This window comes from Ovis canadensis, chromosome 19, assembly GCF_042477335.2.
Source record: "Ovis canadensis isolate MfBH-ARS-UI-01 breed Bighorn chromosome 19, ARS-UI_OviCan_v2, whole genome shotgun sequence".
In the NCBI taxonomy this organism is placed as follows: Eukaryota; Metazoa; Chordata; class Mammalia; order Artiodactyla; family Bovidae; genus Ovis; species Ovis canadensis.
Window position 1 is genome coordinate 74,346,181 of NC_091263.1, and position 15,079 is coordinate 74,361,259.

General features: G+C 57.1%; 1 protein-coding gene across 2 annotated transcripts in view; it reads right to left on the reverse strand.

Moving 5' to 3' along the window:
• The window catches only part of PODXL2 (podocalyxin like 2), a 42,003-nt gene that overhangs the window by 20,630 nt on the left and 6,294 nt on the right, over positions 1-15,079 (reverse strand). The window lies entirely within an intron of this gene.

The window sequence follows — 15,079 nt, forward strand, 5'->3', positions numbered from 1 at the left end:
CCTGCTCACCCTCCAGTCTCTGTCTTCCTGTTCCGTCGACTTCAGGGGTCTGGAGTCAGGTCCCACAAACCCCAAAAGCCTGTCAAGGACAAACACACTCCTCACCTGGACAAAGATCTGAACAAGCAGAGATGCCCAGGAGGCACTTTCAAGTCACAGCGTATAAGGACATCAAAGCTTGTCCCTGTGCCCTGGACAGGCACCACAACTCGGGCACCAGAGAGTCAGGAAGGGTCCCTCACAGCCCACGCCACCTAGGGGAGGCTCCAGCTAGGCCCCAGTGTATGAAGATCAAGGGATGGCTAAGCTGCCCAGGGCTCGGCCAGCCAGCCAGGTCTCCTCACTGTCCCTGAGACGCAAGAGGCCCACCTGGGAACTCATTCAATCCCCCTCCCAGTTAGCCTCCCTGCCCACGCGCTGGCTGACGTGCTGAGGAGTGGCAGCGCCTCCTGGTGGCGGCTGTTGGAAATGACATCTCCCCTGAGCCATGGGGAGCACCAGGCCTGCACATCCCAGTCAGGGCCCACAGCCCTCCTGTAAGGGGTGCAGAAACAGAGCTCGGAGCGGGGAGGACACTTTCTCTGTGTCCAGGTCTGTGAGGCCAGATCCGTCGCAGCTGTAAGGCTGCCAACCTCAGGCTCCTGTGTAGGCAAAGCCAGTCTCTGAAAACACGTTCCCAGCCAGCCAGGCAGGGCCAGAAGGGGCTCCAGACACCGCAGGAGCCAGCTGGTGCGGCAGCATCACCCCCGTGGTCCTGACCCCTTTGAAACTGGGCTCCTTCGCCAGCCTAGCTGACACATAACAGCCAAGGTCAAGCGTCAGAGTTCTGCAGGCGGACTTTAAACTCTGGTGACCAGTCCCAGGGCTCACTCAGCACAGCCACCTCTCGGGGGTGTGAGGCTGTGACGAATGACGTTAGGGATGCACAACCCCAGGCCCACAGAGGCACCGACCCTCCCCCTAAAGTCACCTGCAGGTTCTGCACCCCCCTGAGCTCGGCACAGCCAGGCTGTGGGTGTGCTCAGGTGTGGTTGTGGCAGGACCCCAGGGAGTCCTGGGCCCTGCCAGCAGAAGGACCTGGGAGGTTCCCTTGGCTAAGGCATGACGGCTACGATGCTGTAAGTTGTCGTAATGGTGACTCAATAAAGCTTATTTCTTACTCATCCTATTTCAATACAAAACTGCACAGACTGTACATGGCAGAATTATGTACACGTAAGGATAAACTTACTCAGCAGAGAGTTCTAGAATATGTCTACAATGACAGGCTGCAATCCCCTTCAAGATCACGTCCTGGCCTCCTTAAGGAGGCATTTCTGTGTCATTGGCATTTTTTTTTCCTCCCCAATTTCCTTAAACTCAACTGGGATGGTTCACTTACAACCTAAGCCCATTCCTGTTTCATCCTCTAAGCGAGGAGAGCCTGGGGAGCATCTCTCGGGGGGGTGGGGGGGCGGAAATCTACATGTTCTCTTAGGGGCCCCAATCTGCCTTTCTTTCCTGCAGCTAAAACCATGACTATCCCTTATTCTCAACCCTTGCCGCTGTCGCTTACGTCGTCTAGTGAAGACTCTGGGCTCGCCAGTTTTGAGAGCACTCACAAGAGACAGCAGGCGCAGGACGTGCTCTTCTCAGCAGAGCGCGAAGCCACGACTCACTGCTGGGTAACCGTTCACAGGAGACGCCGGAGCCGCCGAGCGAGGCACGCCACAGCCAGCGACAGGGGGACGTGGCAGCGGGCGGCGGGAGGGGCCGTCACAGCAAAATTCACCCCCACCCAGCGGGCGGGCAACCCACAAACTGGACAGCACGTATATACGCAAGCTCTTCCCCTGGAGGGAAGGCTCCCAGCCTCACGCTACGCTTCCCAACCTGGAGGTCCAGTGCGGAGGTCGGGATCCTCAGAGAATCTGACTCTGAAGGCCAGCGGGATTTGACTGCAGGACTTTCACCGGACTGACAGAAACAGAGAGTGCACCCTGGAGGCCACACACGAGGTCTCGGCACACCAGTGACAGGGGCAGACTGGGAGAGCCGCACTACACCTGTAGTTGTAGAAATCCCGGTTGCCGTCCGGTCGCTTGTGACCCAACGGACTGCAGCCCGCCAGGCTCCTCTGTCCAGGGGGTTTCCCAGGCAAGCCTCCTGAGGCGAGTTGCCGCTTCCTTCTCCGGGGATCCTTCCACCCCAGGGACTGAACCCATGTCTCCTGCACTGGCAGGCGGACGCTTTAGCGCTGCGCCGCGGGGGAAGCCCCGTGGAAGTTCTGCAGGGAGTCCTAGCAGGGTCGGCAGACAGGAGCAGAGCCTAGGACACTGGGAGGGGACTGAGCTAACGCCTGCCTGGCAATGAAGCAGAGGGCAGAAGCAGGAGGTGCGCCCCAGGCCGCTGGCGGACGGAGCTGTCGCCGCCCTCTGCCGGAAGAAGGTGGCCTTGTCCCTGCCTCCTCCCACCATGAAATGGAAGCCCGTAACCCTCGGGCGGAGCTCCCTCGCCCGCCCACGCTTGTTACAGGCGTCCCATGCGAATACAGCTATTTCTTGCCTATCACTGGGCCTCTCACTGGTTTCCTTCCGTGCTGAGATACAAAGAACCTGAGCCTCAGTAAGCAGGGTTTTGAGCAGTTTCAGGTCCCAGGCAGGACCTTGGGCAGGTCTGAGTCCCAGAATATGGGTTCAAGTTCCAATCCGAGGTGGATGGTTTCAGCTGGCAACCACAGAGGGACAGCGGCAAGGCAGGAAAGGGCGTGAGCTTAGGTCTCGGTCCTGAGGTCCCACGGCGTCCCCCGGGCCAGTTACGCTGGGGAAGACGCTCAGCTGACGTCTGCTTCTTCTTGACCAGAGGGTTGACCCCGTATGCTTATGTCCACCCGGCAGCAGGAAAAGGGCTGAAGTGTTAGAATCTGTGTTCTCCTCCTTGACACCGAAGGGTTTCCCCTACATTCTCATTCTCTTCTGCGCTCTTTCTTTCTCTCTTCTGCTAACCTCAGAAGACCTGTGTGGCCACCACGGCGTGCTTTCTATTGCTTCCACTCCCCTCACGCTGACCCTTACACGCGCTCACCCTTTACTCCCAACTCATCCTGAGACCAGCGCCAGCTCACTGACATCACGGGGCACCTTCTGCACAGCTTCCTTGCAGTAAATTTCAGTCACTAACCTGGTTGGGGGACTACCTTGGAAGGGATAGCTCCAAAATCCTAAGTGCAAATCTTGACCAAATTGTACAGTGGGTTTTGACGTAAGAGCAGAAATTTGGATAGCATGGGAAATAGGAACATCTTCTCAGGTTTGGGTCTGAAATGGGTCAGACTGCCTCAATCCCAAACAGTACCCCTCTGGGCTATATCCTCCAGGACTGGGAAAAATTCAAACACTAGGGATTAAAATCTGATAGACAGAGTGCCTGATGGACTGAGGTTCATGACATTGTACAGGAGACAGGGATCAAGACCATCCCCATGGAAAAGAAATGCGAAAAAGCAAAATGGCTGTCTGGGGAGGCCTTACAAATCGCTGTGAAAAGAAGACCAGTGAAAACCAAAGGAGAAAAGGAAAGATATAAGCATCTGAATGCAGAGTTCCAAAGAGTAGCAAGAGTTAAGAAAGCCTTCCTCAGCGATCAATGCAAAGAAATAGAGGAAAAGAACACAATGGGAAAGACTAGAGATCTCTTCAAGAAAATTAGAGATACCAAGGGAACATTTCACGCAAAGATGGGCTCGATAAAGGACAGAAATGGTATGGACCTAACAGAAGCAGAAGATATTAAGAAGAGGTGGCAAGAATACATGGAAGAACTGTACAAAAAAGACCTTCACGACCTGGATAATCACGATGGTGTGATCACTCATCTAGAGCCAGACATCCTGGAATGTGAAGTCAAGTGGGCCTCAGAAAGCATCACTACGAACAAACCTAGTGGAGGTGATGGCATTCCAGTTGAGCTATTTCAAATCCTGAAAGATGATGCTGTGAAAGTGCTGCACTCAATATGCCAGCAAATTGGGAAAACTCAGCAGTGGCCACAGGACTGGAAAAGGTCAGTTTTGATTCCAATCCCAAAGAAAGGCAACCCCAAAGAATGCTCAAACTACCGCACAATTGCACTCGTCTCACACACAAATAAAGTAATGCTCAAAATTCTCCAAGCCAGGCTTCAGCAATACGTGAACCGTGAACTTCCTGATGTTCAAGCTGGTTTTAGAAAAGGCAGAGGAACCAGAGATCAAATTGCCCACATCCGCTGGATCATGGAAAAAGCAAGAGAGCTCCAGAAAAACATCTATTTCTGCTTTCTGACTATGCCAAAGCCTTTGACTGTGTGGATCACAATAAACTGTGGAAAATTCTGAAAGAGATGGGAATACCAGACCACCTGACCTGCCTCTTGAGAAACCTATCTGCAGGTCAGGAAGCAACAATTAGAACTGGACATGGAACAACAGACTGGTTCCAAATAGGAAAAGGAGTACGTCAAGGCTGTATATTGTCACCCTGCTTATTTAACTTCTATGCAGAGTACATCATGAGAAACACAGGCTGGAATCAAGATTGCTGGGAGAAATATCAATAACCTCAGATATGCAGATGACACCACCCTTATGGCAGAAAGTGAAGAGGAACTAAAGAGTCTCTTGATGAAAATGAAAGAGGAGAGTAAAAAAGTTGGCTTAAAGCTCAACATTCAGAAAACGAAGATCATGGCATCTGGTCCCATCACCTCATGGGGAATAGATGGGGAAACAGTGGAAACAGTGTCAGACTTTACTTTTTTGGGGCTCCAAAATTACTGCAGATGGTGACTGCAGCCATGAAATTAAAAGATGCTTACTCCTTGGAAGGAAAGTTATGACCAACCTAGATAGCATATTCAAAAGCAGAGACATTACTTTGCCAACAAAGGTCCATCTAGTCAAGGCTATGGTTTTTCCTGTGGTCATGTATGGATGTGAGAGCTGGACTGTGAAGAAGGCTGAGCGCCGAAGAATTGATGCGTTTGAACTGTGGTGTTGGAGAAGACTCCTGAGAGTCCCTCGGACTGCAAGGAGATCCAACCAGTCCATTCTGAAGGAGATCAGCCCTGGGATTTCTTTGGAAGGAATGATGCTAAAGCTGAAACTCCAGTACTTTGGCCACCTCATGCGAAGAGTTGGCTCATTGGAAAAGACTCTGATGCTGGGAGGGATTGGGGGCAGAAGGAGAAGGGGACGACAGGGGATGAGATGGCTGGATGGCATCATGGACTTGATGGACGTGAGTCTGAGTGAACTCCGGGAGCTGGTGATGGACAGGGAGGCCTGGCGTGCTGCGATTCATGGGGTCCCAAAGAGTCGGACACGACTGAGCGACTGGACTGAAGTGAATGAAGGGATCCAAAGTGGAGAGGAAGCTACGCTGCCCCTGTCTGTAGGCGACGTGAGCTCTACATGAGAAAACCCTCCAGAAGCTGCCGGAGAACTGCTGGGGCTCGGCAGCGACCGTGCAGGTCACGGACACACAGCAACCTGCTCACAGCCGCACACTAAGGACACAGACCAGAGAGAGTCCAGAGGCAGTCATCTGCCACTGCTTCAAAAAAGCCGGGCTGCCCAGAGATAAATTGCCTAAGGAGACAGAAAACCTGTATTCTGGAAGCTGTAACGTGCTGATGAAAGAAATCAAAGACGCAGCCTGACGGAAAGATATACCATGTTTGTGGCTTTGAAGAATCAATATTGTCAAAATGACTGTATTACACAAGGCAATCTACAGATTCAATGCAATTCCTTCCCAATTACCAATGTCCATTTTCACAAAACTAGAACCACCACCACCACAAAACCCTAAAATCTGTCTCGGACACAAAGAGCCTGAAGACTCAGAGCAACCTTGGGAGAGGAGAACAGCTGGAGGAGATCAGGGTCCTTGACTTCAGACTACACTATGAAGCCACAGTCGTCAGAGCGGCAGGCAGGGCCTTCCTTGGGGGCCCAGTGGTTAGGAATGCTCGTGCCAAGGCAGGGGACAGGAACTTGATCGCTGGTCTGCGAATATCCCACGTTCCACAGGGCAACCAGGCCTGCACGCCGCAAGTACTGAGCCCGCATGCGCCAACCACTGAGGCCTGCTTGCCGAGAGCCCAGGCTGCCAGAGGGGCCAGCACCAAGCAGCCCCCGCGGTGCCTCAGAGAGTGGCCGCCACGCACACAGCGAGAGCGCCGCACACAGGGAGAGAGCCGCACACACAGGGAGAGAGCCGCACACACAGGGAGAGCGCCGCACACACAGGGAGAGAGCCGCACACAGGGAGAGAGCCGCACACACAGGGAGAGAGCCGCACACACAGGGAGAGAGCCGCACACAGGGAGAGAGCCGCACACACAGGGAGAGAGCCGCACACAGGGAGAGCGCCGCACACACAGGGAGAGAGCCGCACACACAGGGAGAGAGCCGCACACACAGGGAGAGCGCCGCACACACAGGGAGAGAGCCGCACACACAGGGAGAGAGCCGCACACAGGGAGAGAGCCGCACACACAGGGAGAGCGCCGCACACAGGGAGAGAGCCGCACACACAGGGAGAGCGCCGCACACACAGGGAGAGCGCCGCACACACAGGGAGAGAGCCGCACACACAGGGAGAGCGCCGCACACACAGGGAGAGAGCCGCACACAGGGAGAGAGCCGCACACACAGGGAGAGAGCCGCACACAGGGAGAGAGCCGCACACACAGGGAGAGAGCCGCACACAGGGAGAGAGCCGCACACACAGGGAGAGCGCCGCACACACAGGGAGAGAGCCGCACACACAGGGAGAGAGCCGCACACAGGGAGAGAGCCGCACACACAGGGAGAGAGCCGCACACAGGGAGAGAGCCGCACACACAGGGAGAGAGCCGCACACAGGGAGAGAGCCGCACACACAGGGAGAGAGCCGCACACACAGGGAGAGCGCCGCACACACAGGGAGAGCGCCGCACACAGGGAGAGAGCCGCACACACAGGGAGAGAGCCGCACACAGGGAGAGAGCCGCACACACAGGGAGAGAGCCGCACACACAGGGAGAGAGCCGCACACACAGGGAGAGAGCCGCACACACAGGGAGAGCGCCGCACACACAGGGAGAGCGCCGCACACACAGGGAGAGCGCCGCACACAGGGAGAGCGCCGCACACACAGGGAGAGAGCCGCACACAGGGAGAGCGCCGCACACACAGGGAGAGAGCCGCACACACAGGGAGAGAGCCGCACACACAGGGAGAGAGCCGCACACACAGGGAGAGAGCCGCACACACAGGGAGAGAGCCGCACACACAGGGAGAGCGCCGCACACACAGGGAGAGCGCCGCACACACAGGGAGAGAGCCGCACACAGGGAGAGAGCCGCACACACAGGGAGAGAGCCGCACACACAGGGAGAGAGCCGCACACACAGGGAGAGAGCCGCACACACAGGGAGAGCGCCGCACACACAGGGAGAGCGCCGCACACACAGGGAGAGAGCCGCACACAGGGAGAGAGCCGCACACAGGGAGAGAGCCGCACACACAGGGAGAGCGCCGCACACAGGGAGAGAGCCGCACACACAGGGAGAGAGCCGCACACAGGGAGAGAGCCGCACACACAGGGAGAGAGCCGCACACAGGGAGAGAGCCGCACACACAGGGAGAGCGCCGCACACACAGGGCACACCATGCACCAGCGAGGCTCCAGCCCGGGCCGCGGCCTGTTTCACAGACAGTGACATGTGAGAGCCCGCACACAGGGAGAAAGGCCTGGCGCAGCCGAGACCACGCACACGCAGGGCACACCGTGCACCAGCGAGGCTCGAGCCCGGGCCGGCGGCCTGTTTCACAGACGGTAACATACGTAGTTCAACGCCATTCTCCCAAACCATCCCACCCTCGCCTTCTCGCACAGAGTCCAAAAGGCTGTTCTATACGTCTGTGTCTCTTTTGCTGTCTCGCATGCGGGGTCATCGTTACCGTCTTTCTAAATTCCACATATACGCGTTAGTCAGGGCTGGTGCACTGGGATGACCCAGTGGGATGGGACAGGCAGGGAGGGGGAGGGGGCTCAGGACGGGGAGCACGTGTACACCCGTGGCTGGCTCCTGTCAATGCACGCAAAACCACTACGATACTGTGAAGTAATCAGCCTCCAATTAAATAAACAAATTAAAAAACAAACTAGCAGGGGCCTGGCATAAAAACAGAAGTATCGACCAGCAGAACAAAATGGAAAGCCCAGCAGTAGACCCGTGCATGTCTGGTCAATCAATGCATGACAAGGGAGGCACGGCTGTACCAGTCTCTTCAACAAAAAGTGCTGGGAAAACTGGGCAGCTATATGTAAAACATAAAATCACATCACTGTTTACCATCAGACACAAACAAGAAGCTCAAAATGGACCGAAGACCTAAATGGGAGACCAGACACCACAACTCCTAGAGGAAAACACACGCAGAACACTCTCTGACATAAATCTTAACAGTATCTTTTCCAATCTGGCTCCCAGAATAATGGAAATAAAAACAAAAATAAACAAATGGGACCTCACTAAGCTCAAAAGCGTCTGCACAGCAGAGGAAACCAAACCAAAGAAAAAGACAGCACACAGAATGGGACAAAATAACTGCAGATGACATGGCCGACAAGGCGTTAGTCTCCAGAATGTGCACACAGTTCGTGAGGCTCAATATCATCCAAACAAGCGGCCCAATCAGAAAGTGGTTAGAAGACCTAAACGGACGTTTCTCCAAACAAGACATACAGACGGTCAAGAGACACGTGAAAAGAGGCTCAGCGCTGCTGTTAGAGAAATGCAAACCCAACTCAAAATGAGGCCTCACCTCGCACCAGTCAGACTGATTATCACCAAAACGTCCACCAACAGGAGACTTCCCGGTGGCCCAGGGGTTAAGGGTACGCCTGCCCAGGAAAGGGGCACGGGCTCCATTCCTGCTCTGGGCAATCGGACCCCCACGCTGCGGGGCCATGAAGCCTGTGCGCCACAGCCACGGGGCCCACCCCGGGGAGCCCGAGCCGCACCCACGCAGCCCACCTGCAGCAGTGAAGACCCGGGGCGGTCATAACAGAGAAATAAATGCAAATGGACCGAAGAAGAAGAATAAAGATTCACTGATCCTCACGGGTCATGAGTCACCCTATGTACTGGGATGCCAAGACCACCAGGTAAACACGGCGGTCAAACCCTTCTTGAATTGCACCGAACTGTAAGGGGCACTTTGTGAACTGAGACATGGCGTCTGGCAAGCTTTCAAACACTCTTAAGAGAAAATCCACAGAGACACGCTGGAGAGGACGCGAGGAGACAACCCTCCTACGATGCTGGGAATGTGAACTGGTGCCGCCACTGTGGAGACCCCTCAATAAAAGCTGGAAACAGAGCTGCCACGTGGCCCTGCAACCCCAGTCCTGGGAGCATGCCCAGAGGAGCACGCGGCCCGAAAGGACGCGGGCACCCAGTGGTCACTGCAGCACCGTCAGAAACAGCACGCCATGGCAGCAACCTGGACGGCCAGCCACAAGACTGTCATAGCGAGTGAGCTTAGGTCAGTGCCAGAAAGAGAAATATCACATCTCTTACACTCAGAATCTAAAGAGAAATGATACAAGTGAACTTATTTATAGAACAGAAAACCCACCAACTTAGAGCAGAAACTTATGGTTACCAGTGGGGAAGGGTGTGGGGGGAGGGATATCTAAGCTAGTTCGGGATGACAGGTACTCACGACTGTATTTAAAACGGAAAACCCATAAGGACCTACTGTAGAGCTCAGGGAGCTTTGTTCAACGTTATGTGGCAGCCTGGATGGGAGGGGAGTCTGGGGGGAATGGATACACGTGTGCGTATGACTGGGCCTTTCACTGTCCATCTGAAACTATCACAACATTGTTAATCAGCCACGCTCTAAAATAAAAAACGCTCTAATAAAAAAATAAAGAGTGCTCACAGAGTCAACAGTGTCGGCACACAATAAACATTTGGTCAAAAACTTAAAACTGAACAAAACGCGTTAACCAGCGGCTAACTGACACAAAGCGTCAAGGGAGCTTTCCTGACACACACAGCTCGGCCTCGTCACAGCACGTAAGCTGCATCCAGGCCTTTTCCCCCCTCATCTCACGACTGTGCTTTCCCTAAAAAGATCACGCTGCGTGGCTTTCCCCCCAATGCTGCACCCCAGCTGCGTAACTCTCTTTCCTGTTCATCAAGGTTGCACTGAACTTTATTTCTGCCTTCCAGGGCCAGCCGTCCGCCCACATGACCTTCAGTCTCAGCTGAAACAGTAATGAACTGATTCCTCTGTTTAAGACAAGGAATTAGAACTAGCATCAAAGCCAGTAGCCTTGAAAGATCACTTTAAACCTTCCTTTAGGTTAACATCAAATCACTGAAAGCTGTTCCGCGAGTGCAGCGCTGAAGCGAGTTACTCAACGGAGCAGTAGCGCAGACACGCTGACAGAGCGCACAGGAGGCCCGTGTGGAGCGGACGCGCGAGCGAAGCAGCTTTCCGTGTAGCTGAACATGACCCGCTGACGGTCAGACTCAACAGTCATCGCAGAAGGGCACATTAGGCCCGGGGACGAACCCTGCGGATGGCAAGCTGATAACACAGGGGCACGTCTCAGCGTCGCGCGGGGACGGGAGGGAGATCGGCCGCAGTGCGAGGGGAGGGCGCACAGGAGACCCCTTGCAGACAAACACCCTGAGGCTACTGCTTCTAGAAACACACTCTGAGGAGACGATTAGGGATGCTCAGGAGGCTCTGCTCACGCCACAGCGCCGCTGTTGCAGGGCGGGAGGCTGGCCGAGGCAGCCAGCCCGTCCACACTTGGGGCGCTAATTCGGCCTCAAAGCTGAGGCTGAAGAGCTGTTGGCTGCCTTGGAAAGATGTGGGCAAGTGAAACAGCAAGGTCTGCGCCCGCAAATGCCACTCTTCCCAGGGGCACGCTTTCTCTACTGTCCGTGACGGCAGGGAGCCCGGGGAGAAGCGCACTGCAGTGCTGCTGCTCACCAGCTCTGGGTTAAGGATGGGGCTGGAGATGCTTGGTTTTTCCTTTTAACTTGTCACGTTTCTGATTTCCACGCAGGGACACTTACTACTAGCATAAGACAAGGATATGGCGCTTCTCTTTTCTTTTCTCGGCGCCCAGGTGAAGCGCTTCTGCCAGGACGGTCAAATCGCTGCCCGGCAGACAAGACCACCGAGACGGCTGCGGAGAAAGCACCCCCAGGTCCGGCAGACAGCTGCTGCGGCGACCTGGCGCGCGCAGACTCGCTCCGGACGGCGGCAGCTCCAGCGTGGTGAGGGAGGAGCGGACGCGGAGGAGGAGCGGGGCCCCTGCCACCATCACCCGGGAACCTACCTGCGCCGTCTCCCCTGCGCCGAGACGGGAGGCTAGTGAGGCTGCCATGAGGGAAAGGAGAACTTCACGTGGAAACGACCAGAGAGCTGAGCACTCGGGGTGCCCCAGTCGAGAGCATCATTCTGCCCCCCTCTGTCAAAGGCACCTGGATCCTCCTTGGAGGGCCCTCCCACCCTCTCCTACCTGGCCCAGGAGTGTGGGGCCCTACGCTGGCTTCGGGGGGCTCAGGACCCAGATGAGGCCAGGAGCCGCCCTGCGTCTTCTCCAGCTGAGCTCTCGCCACGCTGGGCTTGCCAAGTGAGAGCGGCTGGGAGCCTCGCTCAGCGGCCACACAGGCCGGCCGCCCAGCAGTGAGCACGGGGGAGGGACCCTAGCCATGGCGGCCGAGGCAGGTCCTGACGCCGTCTCAGCACCAGACCCCCGTGCCTGGGCCAGACACTGATGCCGGGCGTTGGTGTAACGGCCGATACATACTCCTCGCACACAGGCCTGTAAGCCTGTCTGAGTTGGGTCCCTAGAACGTGCCAGTCTTAGAGAGCTGTCTCTCATCTCGGGGAACACTAATTAGCTTGCTCACCAGGAAAATCAAAGCTGCCAGCAGAGAGCTTTGTTAAGGAGACTGGAAGCCAAGAGCGCTGGGCGGCAGCAGGGCCGTCTGGGGTGGAGGGCGGCCTGGGACTAGTCCTGGTCACGAAGGCAGTGCGTGAACCGACCCATCAGGCTGCCGGCGGGCTCGACTCGCTGGCAGGGCAGGGATGTACGCTCTACTTTTCCCCTTCTTTGTTGAGACCAGTCTTTTCACCCAAAATGTCAGAGGATCATAGTGTTTTAGAGCTGGATAGAGTTCAATCTATCACTCCCACGGTCTCACTCGAGGAGAAGAGGCTGAAGCCAAGGTTAGTGAGGTCACAGCCCTCATCACCGCCAGGCTGGGCCGCCAGGCCCCCGAGGCCACTCCTGGAGCAGGCCCAGCTCCAGCTCCCGCAGGCCCGACAGGCCAGAGACGAGGCACAGAGCAGGGCCCCAGAACAGCCACGCACCGCTCCCTCTTTGCACACCCACCTCAGGGCTCAGGGCAGGCCTGCTCAGGAGGCCCTGACTGCAGACTGAGTCTGCCGCACACAGGCCGCAGGGCCTCGGACCAGGCCCACAGCCTCTCAGCCTCGGCCCCCTCAGTGGGCTGCCCCGCTGACCCACAGGGCAGCTGTGAAGTGCAGCGACCCACGCAAGGCGCAAATGCTGCGAAGAAGCCGTGCCGAGTCCTACGCCAGGCTGAAGACATCACTGCCGGCTCTAGGAGAACCGCTGAGCTGAGCGGCAATAGCAAAGAGCGCCACGGTCTGGAGTCTGACAGCGAGGATTTGCATTCTGGTTCTTGCACTTATTAGCTGGGCTGTTACCCAGACTCCACTAGCCTGTTTGTCCACGGGTCAAATGGGAATAACAATAAATACTTCAATGCTTCTATGAAGATTAAACAAGGTAACACACCACAACACCCAACTCGGCGCCTAGCAGAACTCGGAGTTGGATTTGTGGGTGAAAGTGAAAGTGAAGTTGCTCAGTTGTGTCCGGCTCTTTGCAACCCCGTGGACTGTAGCCCAGCAGGCTCCTCCATCCGTGAGATTCTCCAGGCAAGAATACTGGAGAGGGTTGCCATGTCCTTCTCCAGGGGATCTTCCCGACCCAGGGACTGAACCTGTGTCTCTGCATCTACACTGGATTCCTTCCTGCTGAGCCACCAGAGAAGCCCACAGAAACAACTTCCCAGCCATGAGAGTTCTGTGCATCAAACCAGCAAAGACCTCGGCGAATTCAGTGTCGCGGAGGGTCCAGAACCTGGCACCACCCCCCTGCCGGGCACGCACACTGCAGCGCCCTTTCTGGAGGCCGCCCTGGCCTCACTGACACAAGCCTGCAGGAGAGGCCCGCCCACGCCGGGCCCGCCCCGCCCTCCGCCGGGGACCCGTCCCGCGACCGGCAGCAGCCCCGCCCAGACTCCTTGACAGGCTGGGGAGGCACAGCCGGCAACAGGGGCCTGGGAGGAGCTGGAGCGCGAGCCCCGGCCCCCGCCCCCGCCCCCCCACTGCTGGGGTCAGGACCCCGGCTCCCCAGTCCCTCCCCACACAGGCCAGGCTCCTGCCATCTGTGCCCTTCTCTGTCCCCTGGGGTGGGCGCTGAGCACTCTGCTGCCAGGGGCCCCGGACTGCCCAGGGTGCCTCCCCATGCTGCTCCCCTGGTGAGGCCACTGTCTATGCACGACCCTCCCTGGCCTCTCTGCTCCCAGGCGCTTCAGGATCTGCAGACACGGCCAAGTCCAAGAACCACACCGCACACAGCCTGTCCCCCACTCGGCACAGAGACAGCATCGAGGAACCCTGATCGCGAAGCACGAATCACTTAAGAAGGTGGGCCCCAAGTTCCTAAGCAGCAGGCGCTCTGCCCAGGAGCACAGCAGGGAGGGCCTGCAGACGACGCGGGCAGGGAATGCGCCTGCTGGGGCTGTCGAGGCTTGCCAAGAGCCCAAGGAGTCTGAGCCCCAGGTCCCCGCGGGCGGCAGTGCGTGCCCACCTGAAGCCCGGCAATGTGCTGGCGCCCACATCACCAAGGGCCCCGAAGTCCCAGGCCAAGGCTCGCACCAAGGCCCAGGCACCACAGCTACGGTTGCTGCTCTGCCAAAGGCGCCCAGGCCCCTACGCAGGCTGCGAGTGCAGGCCGCCACCTGCCAGTGTGAGGACGGGGGACTGGGGTGGCCCCCGGGCTGCTGACGGGGCTGCTGTGCTCCTGGACACTGGTGCAAATAAACTGAGGCAGGACGTGTCCAACAACAACAGCAAGCCACCAAACCACAGCCTCCTCGGCGCCGCAGTGTGAGCAGGGCTGCTTCTGGGGGGCGCTGGGGTGATGACCGACATGCCCCTAGACTAGCAATGTGACTCCAGAAGTTTATCCCAAGAACCAGAAAAGTGCAAAGACACACACAGGTCTTTGCAGCGTCCTCACGAGCAGAAGCCAGGGCTCCTCTGGTGGTCCGGCGGCTCATACGCCATCTGCCCACGCCTGGCACATGGGTGCCATCCACGGTCTGGGGCGACCCCACAAGCCAAGGAACCAGGCCCGGGCGCCCCAAGTACCGAGCCTGCGCTCTTCAGCAAGAGGGGCCGCTGCAGTGAGACGCCCGCACACCGCAGTGAAACCCAGCACGGCCACAGGCAGACGCGAGACTGCGCCTTCAGCAACAGGGAGCCGCTCCACACCCGAGGGGTGCTGGGGAGCCACCGACAGCCAGAGCACAAGGGGACAGCTAGCGGAGCGGACGAGGCGCCCAGGAAACCCCGTACGGCGGGAAGAGCGGCTCCAACGCGGCACACGAGAGTGACTAAAGGCACGCAGCCCAAACTACGAGTGTTCATCGTTTTTCATCCCGACGTCACGGGGAGATTGTCTTCTTTGGATTGTTTTCGTGTTTCCCACGTTTTCTGTATTTTTCATGTTTTATTCTGTAATTAAAAACACAAACCCAAAATACATTTATTAAAAAAGACCCAGGGCTACATTCTGTAACGCTCAGCCCCACACTTGGGCACCAGTCTGAGGGCCCAGCGCCAGCCAAGAGCCCCGCACGGCAGCAGCTGCCGGCCAGGGAGCCCTGTCGCTCCGCCATCAGCCGCAGCCGCCGCCGCCGCCGCTGAGCCCGGCCCAGC